Genomic DNA, 13,004 nt, shown 5'->3' on the forward strand with positions numbered 1-13,004 from the left:
TAGCCTTTTAATATAACGTTTATATCGACTTCTGTTTTGAACGGTCTGCCTCACAGAATTATGCTGATTTTCCACAGCTGTTCCAGGCCCTTCTGCACGCTGAGAAGGTTTCTCTGGCCCCGCACTTCCTCGACGTTGGAAGGGGCAACACCTAGCATTAATTCTGGGGAACTCCTGAGCGTAAGCACCCGGTCCCACTAGCTCCAGAAACCATCAAAACCAAAATCCCAGATACGGTGTCTGTTGAGAATGTACAGCCTTCCGCCATCCTAGGGCTGAAAGCTATCCGTGCACCCGCACGGTGTGCGCCTTCCCTAGCTGTCCGCACGCCACATCCACTCCAAAGCAGAGATGCTGGGCTTTGGCCCGGCATGGGCGTGAACCCCTGGGAGTGGGCCCAGCTCGTGCGGGGGACCCTGTGCCCCCTCCGCTGCTCCCTGCTCGGTCACAGTGGGGCCAGGGGCGGGACGGACCAGACTCTGCACACCCTGGGCGACAGCGAACCCCACAGCCACTGCTTACTGAAATCGAGCATTTCACCTGAGCAACGGAGAGCAGCTCCCATTCTGCTCCATGAACAACTGGGGGACACACGGGGGCCATCTGGCCTCGCTAGGCACAGGGAACCACTGGCCTCCCCCAGGACGCCCCAAGGCCCCTTGAACTTCACCATCTTTGGCCAAAGCCATGCTCTTCCCCCACAGATCCTGTTTATCTCTTGAGTTCCACCAGGCTCATCGGCACCGTCAGCCACCGGGACAGGTGACCCAGAAGCTTACCCCGGGTCTCCTTCACTTCCTGCCCCCGAGGCACCGCCAGGCCTGCTGTTTTCCGTCAGTGTTGCCCACCGTTCGATCCTCCTTCCCACCCCCGCACAGAGAGGTCTGGCCCCATTGGACGACCTCATGTCACTCAGGACCCAACACGGCCCACTCCTGCCCCCCCGTTCCCAGCACCCAGACGTCACTCCCGCTCACCAGCAAGACCCCTTCCATGGCCGGGCCCACCCGATGCCCTTCTGCAGAAACCCTTGCACAGGCTGTCCCTGTCCTGCGAGGGCATCACGTCTGCTCAGGGAGCTGGACTTGGCCTCCAAGACTAGGTCAGGTGGCCCTGTGGAGACACGCGTCATTTTAGGTGGATCCCTGCAGCTCCATGATTACAGGGCACACCGAGCTCTGGTCGGTAAACCACACCCCGGCGTGCAGAAAAGGAAGAACTCGTGCCAAGCTTGGTGCCAACGGCAGTGACCACTTTGGGCAAAGCCACGACCGTCTGTTTAGAGACCGTCTATGCCACGTAACTACAAACAACTGCAGCAGGCACCTGCGCTAACGGGGTCCTTCATGAGAAACGTGCCCGGACAGATTCAGAATCCCGACCGCAGAGCAGCAGGCAGCCGGGGACCAGCCCTGCACACAAGCAGCCCCTCTTCGGGGCCCCGCCCTCCCAAAAGGCACGTGGACCCGTCACCAGCTGTCTCTGAGGACAGCCCACCGCCCTCCCTGGCGCACATCACTTGGGCCCGTGGTTCTGTGCCGTCCCCCAACCTCACTGGGGCGCTCCCCCCTCCCCTCTCACAGCGGACCCTCTGCTCTCCCTGCAGCCCCTCCCTGCTCACTTCCCCTGGCTCCGGTTCCTTCCTCTCTAGCAGGAGAGTCACATGCCGTGCACCTGCGCCTTTCACTCGCTTCCCTCCGCTGAGTAAGCTCTCAGTTCATTCTTTCCCGCTACCCAGGGGCCCTGTCTGTGCTCACTGCTGGGCTCCCCAAGGGATCACGGACCTCCGTCAGTCTGCGCAGTTATAAATAGCATGCAATGACGACCTTTCTGTTAGTAGAATTTGCATCTTTGCAGTAGTATTTCTGGACAGGTTCCTGCAAGCAGCACTGCTGGGAGAGAGGACAGTCACCCATTGAAGAGCTGACATGTGCTGGGCACCTGCTGGAGACTGGTCACTTCCACAGAGACAGCGCAGTACGTGGCCCCGCAGGGAAGCGGGCCCTGACGTGTTCCCCACACGGGACCATTATGCCTCTGACTCAGGAGATGGAGGGAGGTCTTGAGTAGAAAGCACAGTCAGATGGAGGTCTGCCCCTGAGCAGAGCGCAGTGGGCGTGAGCACACAGGAGAGGAGGGCAAGCAGCGGGCCCTGTGGGCAATGACAACAAGGAGCCTACAGTCCAGCGGGACCATCCTGCTGTAGTCTCCGGGACCGTCCCAGCTCCTGGGGGCGAGGGTGGCCCACAGGAGACTGAGCCAGAGCAGGTTCTGGTCTGCACACTCTTCTTCAGCAGACGGAGCCCGCAGAGCACAGACCCGTCACACGTCTGAGGCCGGCGTGCTTGTGCTCATCTTCAAGCACAGCTCCCACAGCCCACTGCCCTCCCCAGAACAGGCTGACCAGCGCGGACAGCATCGACCCCAAGCCTGCTTCTGTCCACAGGCCGTGCTGAGAATGTGGCGCAGACCGCGTGCCCCGGCCACCCCTCCGGGCAGTGTGTGCCGCCTTGAGGGACGAGGCCGTGTCCTGTCAGTCAAAGGGCAGCTGCCCCCCACTCGCCCTGAAGGCCATCTCCAGGCTCAGCGCTCCTGTCCCCCACGGACCAGAGCCCCCGTCACCGCCGAGGGACTCGAGGACTCCGGGACCACAGGAGCAGGACGTGGTGCGGCTGCCGAGTGGAAGCAGGAAGGGCATCTGTCTCTGCCCGGGACCCTCGTGTCCTCCGCTGGGACAGACTGACAGAGCTCGGCATCACCTGGGCAGAACTCGGCGCTCTCCGAAGACAGAGCAGAGCGACTGTCTGGGGCCTTCTGGCCTGTGCTTCACTGGGCCTTTCCCTTCATGTCTCCCCTAAAACCCACACGTGCGCAGCTCACGTTTTCTAAAGGGCGACTTACGGGCGACCATGCGACACAGTCTGCTGAGATTCCAACTGTTGGTTCCGGCTCAGGATGTGATCTTGGGGTCTGAGACGGCGCCCGTGTCGGGCTCCACATGCCACTCGAAGTCTGTGTGGGACTCCCTCTCCCTCCGCCTCTGCCCCTCCACCGTTCGCGCGCTCTCTTTCTCATTCTCAAACAAATGAAAATCTTTCAAAAATACAGTTTAATTCAGTATTTCCTGAGTAGATCTGAAAAAAGAGGAGTCGTGGCTACAAATCATGGAACGTGTGTACACAGTGATAAATTCACTTTCATTTGTTTCCATCTTTATCTTCTTTCACAGATAACGAGAGGCAGCACAAACGCACACAAAACACGGGCGATAAGGAGCTTAAGGACGCGGGGAGAAGACGACAGGATGAGGGCAGAGAGGAGGAGATGAAGGAGCAGAGGACGAGGCAGGAGGGAGGCTGGCTCTAGGCATCCTCGCGAGCAAGCAGACACGATGAGAGGTGGCCCGGGATGGCTTAGCCCAGAAAATCCCTCAGCCAAGCGGCTGGAGAAATGAGGCTTTTGCCGGCCGCACACCGATCCTCTCTGGCTCGTAACCATACGTGAACAACATCCCAAAAGGAGGCTCAGGGGCTGACTCGGTGTGGCCCAGCCTGTCCGTCCCCATCCTCCCCCCGGGGCCACCCGCACGATTCTGAAGCATGACTCAAAGCCGGCGCAGACACAAATTTCATCCTGTTTATCTTGGCTCACCCGTCCTGCCTCCAGAGGTCTTTCTGACCCTGATTCGCATTCAAGGGTTTGCTAAGCCCGGGAGGCCCATGTCGTCTGTAAGGAAAAGGCACAAACTCCCTTCTCTATCCAAGCTACTAAAATTAAAAAAAAAAAAAAAAATTTGCAGGTCAGCAAAGGGAAACTCAGTGCAGAGTGACGAAACGCGTATGAGCAGGTGTCTCTGGACAAGAGACGACCACGTAGGCTGCCCCTGATAGGAGCAGCTGCCACACGGCGGCCACACGGGGGCCACACGGCGGCCACACGGGGTCCTGACCACGACGTGCAAAGAGCCTGTGGACAGGACGGGCGGAGGACCTAACCCACGTCCGTCCTTCCAGAATTCTAGGGTGCTGGAGGCCAGGGCTGCTGTGGCGGCCTCAGTCAAGGACCAGCCCATGGACTTGCCTCCCGCCCCGCGCCGCTGCGGACGATGCTTGTAGAACGCAGTAACACTCTGACGGCTCCCGTCACCAGGTGGGCCCCTCCAGCTCTGCTGGCCCCCATCCCAGAGGGCACGCTGAGCACCCCTTTTCTGGGTGGCACCCACAGGAACCGGCAGACGTGGGGGCCGCTTCCCGGACAAGGGCACCTGGAGGCCCAAGACAAAAGTGAGCACCCACCTCTGCTGGGCGGGCAGCCCCGGAGACGGGGGAGACACGGCCACGGGGCCTCCCTGCTCCACATGGCCTGCCCTCGGCCCGGAACCCAGAGAAAGTGGGTAACCGGACTGCGTGTCTGCGTCCCACGGACCAGGGCGCGCGTGGCTACCGCTCATCCCGGATAATGCTGCTCACAGAGGCTCCTGGACCCGGGCTACAACCTGGCCCACCACCGTCCCTCGCTGGCTCCGCCTCCCAAGCAGCAGGAAGGCCTGTCCTGGCTCACAGGTGTGGACGGGGTCAGGGAGGCTCCATCACAGACTGGATAGAAGGAGGACAGTCAGTCACAGGAGAACCCAGGAGGGTCCTGCCCTGGGGGAGGGGCCTCCAGGCTGAGGAGCCTCCTTCCTGCTCCAGTGGCCCCGCTTACGGAGAAGCTGGGAAATGGGGTGTGACTAGGCCTCGGCCCCCTGACTCACGGGCACCGAACTTGTCATCGTGTCCCCGAGCCCAGGGCTTGTGGAAGGGGGAGGCCCGGCTCTGCCACCTGAAGGGCCCCCCGCACCTCCGCAGAAGGCAGGACGCCCAAACAGGCCAGCTGCGGGGAGCCTTCAGATCAATCCCTTACAAGTCTGGTTGTCAAGAATCCGCAGTGACGCACGTAACAAAAAAAGGAAAGGAAGGCAGAGTTTTTCTCCAATATACACTTCAAAATAGAAACAAGTGAGAACAGTTCAAAGCCCGGGACAGAAAACCTTCAAAGAAAACCGATTTTTAGAACTCAATCAAGGTACTGACCCATTCAAAGGAAAACCATACACAAAAGTTTCTACTTTGGTTTTAGGTATTGGAAGGTTTTCCTTTATTAGTAAATGTATAAAGGCAGCAACGATACTTAAATATTAGAATTCTCTGGGATTTAGTGACATTATTGCCTTCGCACAAAAGGCAACACCATCACTTGGATTTATAATGCGCGATACTTAACCGATCCTAACTTTGTAAACTATGTTTCACGGGGTTCACACTTCCACAGGCTACAGAGAAAGCAGGGAGGACAGAGCCTCATTACGTGACACGACCCAGGAGACCGGGAGCAGCAGGACAGAAAGGAGGAAGTCCTCCAAGGCTGGTCCCCTGCCTCCCAACAGGGTCACCACATGTGGCCTGAAGCAGAGGGACCCCAGCTATACACAGACCTGCCGCCCACAGGACAACAGCCAGACGCAAACCCAATAAGAACATGACTGGAATGAGATGGCTACGGAGGGGACGTGCTGGGGGCCTCAGCAGGCAGAGGCTTGGATGGGGGGTGCACGGCCCGCGCTGCTGCTTCCAGGTGTCCGCCACGTGCGGGGACGTCTCCTCGTCAAAGCGGAGCAGCCTGGTGGCTGTCCTGAGCCCGAGACCCCGCGCCGTCCTGCGGGTTGAGAAGGAAGCGGGGACATCTCGGAGGCGGGGGGGCAGCTCTGCGCTTGGGGCATCGGCATGGGGGCCTAGCAGGGGAGTGAAGGGGTTCTGGATGCCCGCGGCAATTCTGGAGCTGGTGGTGTGCAAACAGTCCTCGAGCAGAAGAGCCCCCAAGTGTCCGCAGCACCGAGTACAACCCACCCAGCCCCGGGAGTCGGCGTGGAGGATGGCCTTGCCCTGCCCTCCACGGCTCACAGGTTGTGGACCCACCAGACACCTTCGCCGCCCAGCGAGCCCCCGATCCAGGAGCCCCGGGTGCAGGGAAGGAGGCCCGGCTGGGGCCCTTTGCCGTGTCCCTCCCACCATGTCCTATGGACAGACCCTCAGGCTTCACGGTTCAGAACGTGCCGTTTTCAAGCCACAGGCAAAGGAGCCCATCTGCGCAAAGCCTTCCCTCCCCCCACACGTGAACAGAATAAACCTGCTAGTTCATGCGTCTGTTTCCTCTGGGGGAAAACAATCCCAAACTTCCTCCACGGGTGTTTAAAAATGAAATCAGTATTTTTCTTACTTTCCAGACCCAAAGAGGGGAAAAAAAAAAAAAAAAAAAAAAAAGCCAGAATTGTGCACCACAGGCTTTTCCCAAGGCTGTTTTGTGTCCCAGAGAACCCGGCACGCAGGGGTTAACCTGAGGACAGCCATGTAATTAGAGGGAAAGCGGCCCCACTCTCCTCTTCTAAGCCAACAAGGAGGCAGGGAAACCTGCATGGGTGAGCATGAAATCCATTCTCTCCAGCTAAGTGTGTCAGGGAAAACAGGGCCGGCGGACATCGTCCTAATTAGAAACACCCAAGAAACGGGGCACGATCCCAGCAGGTCGGCCCCAGCATGATCCCGGCCGCGGAGGCCGAAGCTCCTGCTTTTCTGGGGAACGTGCATGCGCAGTCTTGCTGTTTTGAAAACAGGACGTGGGTGTGGGTAAGTGAGTGTCTCCTCTCGGGGAAGAGTGTCTGGGCCTGGTGACTTCTGTGCATCATAGGTGGGATGATGGGTCCACCCGCCCTCGGGCCGGGCCGGGCTCCCACTCTGGCCTGCGGGAGCCGAGCAGGCTGTGGTGAGAATGGCGGGAGCCGGAGGACGCACCTGCCCGGCTGGCCGCTGGGGCCCTCCGGGGACAGAGACCTGGACGCCGGCCTCTGACCCAGGGCCCCCACAGCAGGCAGCACAGGCCTCAAAGGGCCCCCCTCCCTGAGTGCAGACTCCACCCTGCATCCCAGGCCTCATCCGTGGGACACACAAATAATGTGCGCACGTGTGTGTGTGCACGCGCGCACACACGCATACACATGTGTGTGCACATACCACGTGCACACCGCTGCAGCACGACGCCCCTGACGCGGTCTGTTCCCACAGGGAGAAGGACCACCACGGAGGCCCGCCTACCTGCCACAGGAGCAGCTGTAGCCAGACCGGCCACGGCGGCTGCGGGGAGGCTCTCGTCCACCCAGAAGATGTCACAGTCAGAAGTCGGGTGGGGGGCGGCAGCGGTAACAGCCCAGAGTCCGCTGAGGGCACATCTCAGGGACTGAGTCTGGCTGGCGTTGCAGGAAACCAAAGATCCATCGACCCAACGTTCCAGGAGAGGAGGGGCCACCACACGTCACGTATACCCGGGCATGGCGCGCCACCAAGAAGCCACTTGCCGGAGAAGGACGGACGGATCCTCACACCCCCACAAACACCCATGGGACTACACGGTTAGATGCCTGTGACGTACAGAAGACATCGCCAACATCTGGGGCATGGACACCCCACAGGACCCCGATCTGTTCGCTCTGTAAGAAATGCCACAAGACACGCACTGCGGAGAGCACCACAACCTCCAGAGGCAAGCCAGGGAGCGCCGCGAGCCCACTACTAACAGCCCCGCACGCATGCACATGCGCACACACGTGCACGGGCATGCATACACGCACACGTATGTACGGCACACCCAGACGTGCACACACAGATGCTTGGGAAGGGGAAACACCGATGGGACCCTGGACGGTATTAAGAAACCACTGCTCATTTTTAGACGCACTATTTGGTTATTTTTGAAGGTGTTTTCTTTTAGAAACACAAACTACAGTGTATGTGGATAAAATGAGAAACAAAACTAAGAAACTGGAAAAAAGTATTTCATTAAAGCGATAGAGTTCTCTTTCATTAAAACAAAACAAAACACCGGAACACCAGCTTGACACGCGGCTCAGGACTACAGTGTTTGCCGGCTGACGTGCGTCGACACCAGCACGGACGCCGGAGGACGGCCGGCAGACAACGCCTCTCGCACCTCGCAGGCCGGTAGACCCACATCCTGCCCTGGTTCTCCCACCACCACGTCCTGGAGGGTCTCTCTGTCCGAAACCTCTGCCAGGACCCCACCATCGATGACCATCGCCGCACCCCACCCCGCTCCCTGCCCCCACCCCACCCTGCAGAGCCTCCGGTCCTCAGCCTGCACGTGCGGGGGGTCCCGCCACTCCTGCTCCCTGGACACGCTGAGCCAGCCCCGTCCCCAGGTGTACCCCATGCCATCCCAGCTCTCAGACTGTGCTCACGGCGTCCCCACGGCCGCAGGAGGCTCTCCCGTCCCTGGCTCCTCAAGACTGACCCGGCGTTCAGAGTCGGAGTCTGGATCCACTCACCATCGTGAGCACCTGTCAAAGCGCCTGAAAGGAAAGCACTCCTGCGCCCCGTGCCCTCACGCAGCGCCTCACGTCTGGGACACCGTCTGAGCATGCGGTCACAGGGACACCCGCCCCGCTCTGAGCCCGCCCGCAGACCCCCCGCGACACTGGGCGTTGGACCAGGGCCTGGCCAACCATCCACGGCCACCCTCGGAGTAGGTGCCGAGCAAAACCTGGGCGGGAGCAACGTTCTCCACCCTAAGACAGTTCGTGTCCTTTCCCTTCAAGGAAAACAAAACTTGGTAAAAAAACTTAAGTACACGGGTCTGTTGAGTTTCTGTTCCGTTGCTCTTGCTGGTGCCGAGCAGGCAGCCGCCCCGGGAGGCAACGCCCTGACTCATCGGGGCGGGGGGTGGGGGCAGGCAGGCGACGCCCCCACGGCTGGGTCCCCAGAGCAGCCGCACCCCCACCCCAGGCCCTCTGTCGCCGTCCGGGACAGGCGACCCCAGAGACCCCTCAAACGCAGCTGACTGGTGAGAGCAAGAGGACCCTCCCTGATCCGGGAAACCACGGACGGCAAACTGATCCGGCGGAATCTCGGATCCCAGATTCGGCCCGGGTGAGAGCATGTGCACCAGGGCCTGCCCCACCGCAGGTGCATACAGGAACCGGGACCGGCTCGGAGCAGGTTGGAACCGACACCACAGCGTTCAAGAATATGGGACCGTCTCCTGTGACCAGACTGGGAACAACTCGCGTCGCCCACGCAAACCCTCACCAGAAGCACCCGAGATTAACAGAACTGCTCCACAAAATAAGGAAAGACAGGAGAAAAGAGCACGACTCACTGAACACAAGTTAGGCCTCCCGAGTGCCCCCTCCTTAGAGCGACAGAAACCAGCCCCTGCCTCTCGGAGCCCGGCATGGAGCCAGGGCAAAGGCAGGGGTGCAAAGGGGCCAGGGACGGGGGACGGGGACGGGGCGACGGGGAGGATCTCCCCCAGGGCGGGGACACATCAGAACCCATGAAGAGAGGCACCGCCGACAAGAGCACAGCCCACCTTGGGACGCAAAGCCTGGATGTGACCCAGCGGCTGGCCTCTGGGGCACGTCCTCTGGCCTCCATGTGGGGCACAGAGGCAGACGCCGGGCTTGAATCGAGCTTCTAAAACAGCTGATCTGGGTTCTGGGCACCCACGGTCGACTCCACGGATGCACAGTACTGGCCTGTGCTCCACACACCACAGCCCACACGCATCCAGGGCCCTGGCCCGCTGTATCCCCCACAGCACAAATGTACCCTGTTATTCTGTGCCCCGCTCAACCCCAGGATCTACCAGCCACTGGAACCGAACTCCCCTGCAGGACAGCCTGTCACACCAACCTGCCATGTGAGTGTGCTCTACTCATCCCCCCGCAGGTCGATCCTAACCCACCCCACTAACCGGCCACCACTCACACACTAGCAGACCCCCTAGCCTCCCGGGGGGCCCTGAGCCTGCTCCTTCTCTGAGTCCCTGTCCCTTTGTCCATAATTCTGACATGCCTGCGGGAACTGAGAGGCGGGGCTGGGAGGGGAGGGGAGTAGGCAGGCCACCAGATGGCCCCTAACCAGCGTGGACGCCTGCCAATGCTGGGAACGGTGCCCGCCAGAGTGGAAAGGGCAGAGGGAACTCCGGAGGAGGGGGGTGCCAGGGGGACCACCGAGCAGGAAGGGCCCAGCATTCTGGCCCTCACGGCCCCCATGTGCCAAGAACCCCACAGAAGGGGTCCATTTGGGCACACGCTCCGCACACGCTCAGACGAGTCCCTGGCAGTGCTCTCACCGAGCCCACACCGCACAGACGAGACCACGCCCCCACACCGATGCACACGTTCTGGGCACGTGTCCCAGCAGAGCTCTGTGCACCGGGTCCTGAGTGTGGGCAGCCCCCACCACGGCCCGGGCTCTGCCCCAACCTGCCCCCAACAACCGTGCCCGGCCTCCTTCTCCGAAAAGTGGGGCTACTGGCAGGTGCTCAGTGAGTCACGGCAATGACCACAGGACAGAAAATGACCTCCTTGGAGGTGAGCACGGGAGAGCCCAATGGGGACCAGCTGGTGATGCCAACGAGACGTCTTCGGTCGCCCTCTGAGCTGAGCACACAGGACAGCAAGGCGACGGCGCGGGTGCAGGGACGGCGGCATGGATGACCTCGCGGAAAGAAGCAAACCCACACCACAGAAACAAGGACGTGTAGGAGGAGAGGCAACGTTCCGTGCCCAGCGCACGGGCAGCAAAATTACAAGGATTTTTCTGTTTTGTCCTTAGTGCGCTTTAGATGTCTTCTTAAAGGTCTCGCTTACATAATAATCCGTAACTAAAAATGGGAGCTTCCTTCCTTCTCGAAACAATGCTCTGAAATAAAGTAATCAAGTTTTTTCCAACATTTTTGGCTCAAGTGAAAAAACCCATTTAAGGACTTGCAGGTGTGGAGGCCACTGCTGACACCGGCTCAGCTCCTCTCCCTTGCAGGGCACTGGCGAGGCTGGGGCCGTGGGAGGGGCGCGGGCACGGGCGCGCATGTGAGTGTGCCGGGCACATACGGGCCAGGCATGTGCTCTGACCACCTCTGCGTCCTCAGGGCACTGTGCCTGCCGACAGGGCTTTGGGGGCCGCTCCGCACGCTGTCTACAGCCACAGCCTGCAGGTGTCGGCGTCCACTGCCAACTGCTGATTCCCTTAATATTTTCTAGCTCTGGTTCCCCGGAGAGCCGTCTGCTCTCGGTCAACACTAGGCCTGACCCTCAGCGACTGGCCAGCACACGGACTGCCTGTCCTTGGTCAGATGCCCACTAGATCCACCCAGCTGTGGCGGGACAAGCACGGTCATGGGACACTCCACAAGGACATGGCATGGGTCAGGCCCGTCTAGAGAAACAGACCCAACAGGGCGTGCGTGCGCACGGATCCGTACACAGGAGGGGTATTTATGTTAAGGAGACATTTACTACGGAAGGCTGGCAAGCCCAGAATCTGCAGGATGGGCCAGCAGGCTGGGGAGCTGGAAAAGAGCTGCTGAGTGCCAAGGCCTTCTGCTGACACAGTTCCTTGGGCTCAGGCCCCCTAAACTTCTCTCCAAGGCCTTCAACTGCTTGGATGAGGCTCACCCCCCCTGTGGAGGATGATCTGCTGTCCTCAAAGGCCACTGACTTAGTGACGTCTAGAATAACGTTTCACCAAATGAAGAGGTACTATGGCCCAGCCGAGCTGACACACAAAATTAACCATCGGACACACCCGGGCACGCTAATGTGCAGCCTACTTACAGGAACACATAACTTAAACAGCTCCGGGTCAGCGGAGATCACTCCTGCAGAGCAGGAGACAGAGCTTCTCTCTGAGCTCAGCAGAATCAACGCATGAAGCATGTTATCCCACTGGGCACGGACCCAATCTTCACCGCCTGGTAACCGGAGAGCCACATTCTGTTCGCACAAACCAAGCCCAGGAAGTCACCGATTTCAGGCCCTACCAAAGTGGATTTCTGCTGGCTGCGTGTCTCACACCAGGCTGTGTTTTAATGACCCACACTGGATCGGAAAATGGAATCAGTAAACAGGGACAGCTGTTACTGTCCACCCCAGAGGCTGAGAACACCTCTCCGAAGGGGCTTCTTACACAGAGAATGAAGTTCTAGGAAGATAAGAGATGCAACTCAGGTAATTACTGGACAAGAAAACATTTTAGAGTGCTAAATGAAACAGTTCCATCGTTCGAAAAATACCCCAGGACGAAGGAAGCATGAGATAATGAACCACAAAAGGCGGTCCCCACAGACGGGTTTAGGGGGAACCGTCAGGGAAGGGGCACAGACAAGCACCCTGCAGAGAAGGGCAATAAGGCTCGCCCAGGAAGCCCCTCCCAGGCATGAGACAAGGGCAGTTCCTTCGAATCAAGGTCATTCCACGTGACCAGCCTGCCCTGCCCGACCCGCAGCTCTGCGGTGGCACCGTCTCCTTTCTCTGTCCTGATTTTCAGAGTCCCTGTGGCCTTGGAGTCCGTCCTCAGGGAGAACACGTGAAGCCCTAATGCGGCGCCCACTGTGTACCGAGCTCGGTCCTCTCCAGCCTCCAGCTGCCGCATGGGAGCCCTGGAGGAGCTGATCCACGACGACTCACGTAATTTTCTGCTGGACGCCATCCTCCCAGGAGCCCGCCAGGACAGCTGCTGCCACGCGCAGGGCACCGGGAAAGCGCAGAGAATCCACTTCTTTGTGGCCAAAGACGAGGATGAAGAACTGGGATTTCAGCTTTCTTGTTTTTATTTTTATTCACTTTTTTATCAGAAAGGGAGAGAGAGGGAGATAAAAGGAGGGAGGGAGGGAAAGTAGAGCCCACCCTGAGTGCGGAGCCCCATGTGAGGCTCGATCTCACAACCCTGACACACCCTGAACCGAACCCAAGATCCGATGCCTCACTGTCCTCGCCAGCCGGGTGCCCCGAGGAGGAAGGATTTCCCAGCTGGCACGTTCCGAGCTTAGGAGAAAAGAGTCTTGGGTCTACAGGACGTTCTTCCCACAACCATTTCCTTTCCTGCTTCCCTCTAGCTGGGCTTCCAATCCCACCCCTGACCCGTGAGAGGGAAAAAAGGGGCAGGCCCGGGGCT

General features: G+C 59.5%; 1 protein-coding gene and 1 long non-coding RNA gene across 2 annotated transcripts in view; both read right to left on the reverse strand.

Annotated features, from left to right (window-relative positions):
- Window positions 1-13,004, reverse strand: part of PXDN (peroxidasin) — a 69,648-nt gene that overhangs the window by 43,676 nt on the left and 12,968 nt on the right.
- On the reverse strand, window positions 4,297-10,830 carry LOC125108457 (uncharacterized). The gene is made up of 3 exons (XR_007129916.1): window positions 10,576-10,830; window positions 7,128-7,519; window positions 4,297-6,775 (listed from the first exon to the last, which is right to left on the reverse strand). It is a non-coding gene; the product is annotated as an uncharacterized LOC125108457 (long non-coding RNA).

This window comes from Lutra lutra, chromosome 9 (genome assembly GCF_902655055.1).
Source record: "Lutra lutra chromosome 9, mLutLut1.2, whole genome shotgun sequence".
NCBI lineage: Eukaryota > Metazoa > Chordata > Mammalia > Carnivora > Mustelidae > Lutra > Lutra lutra.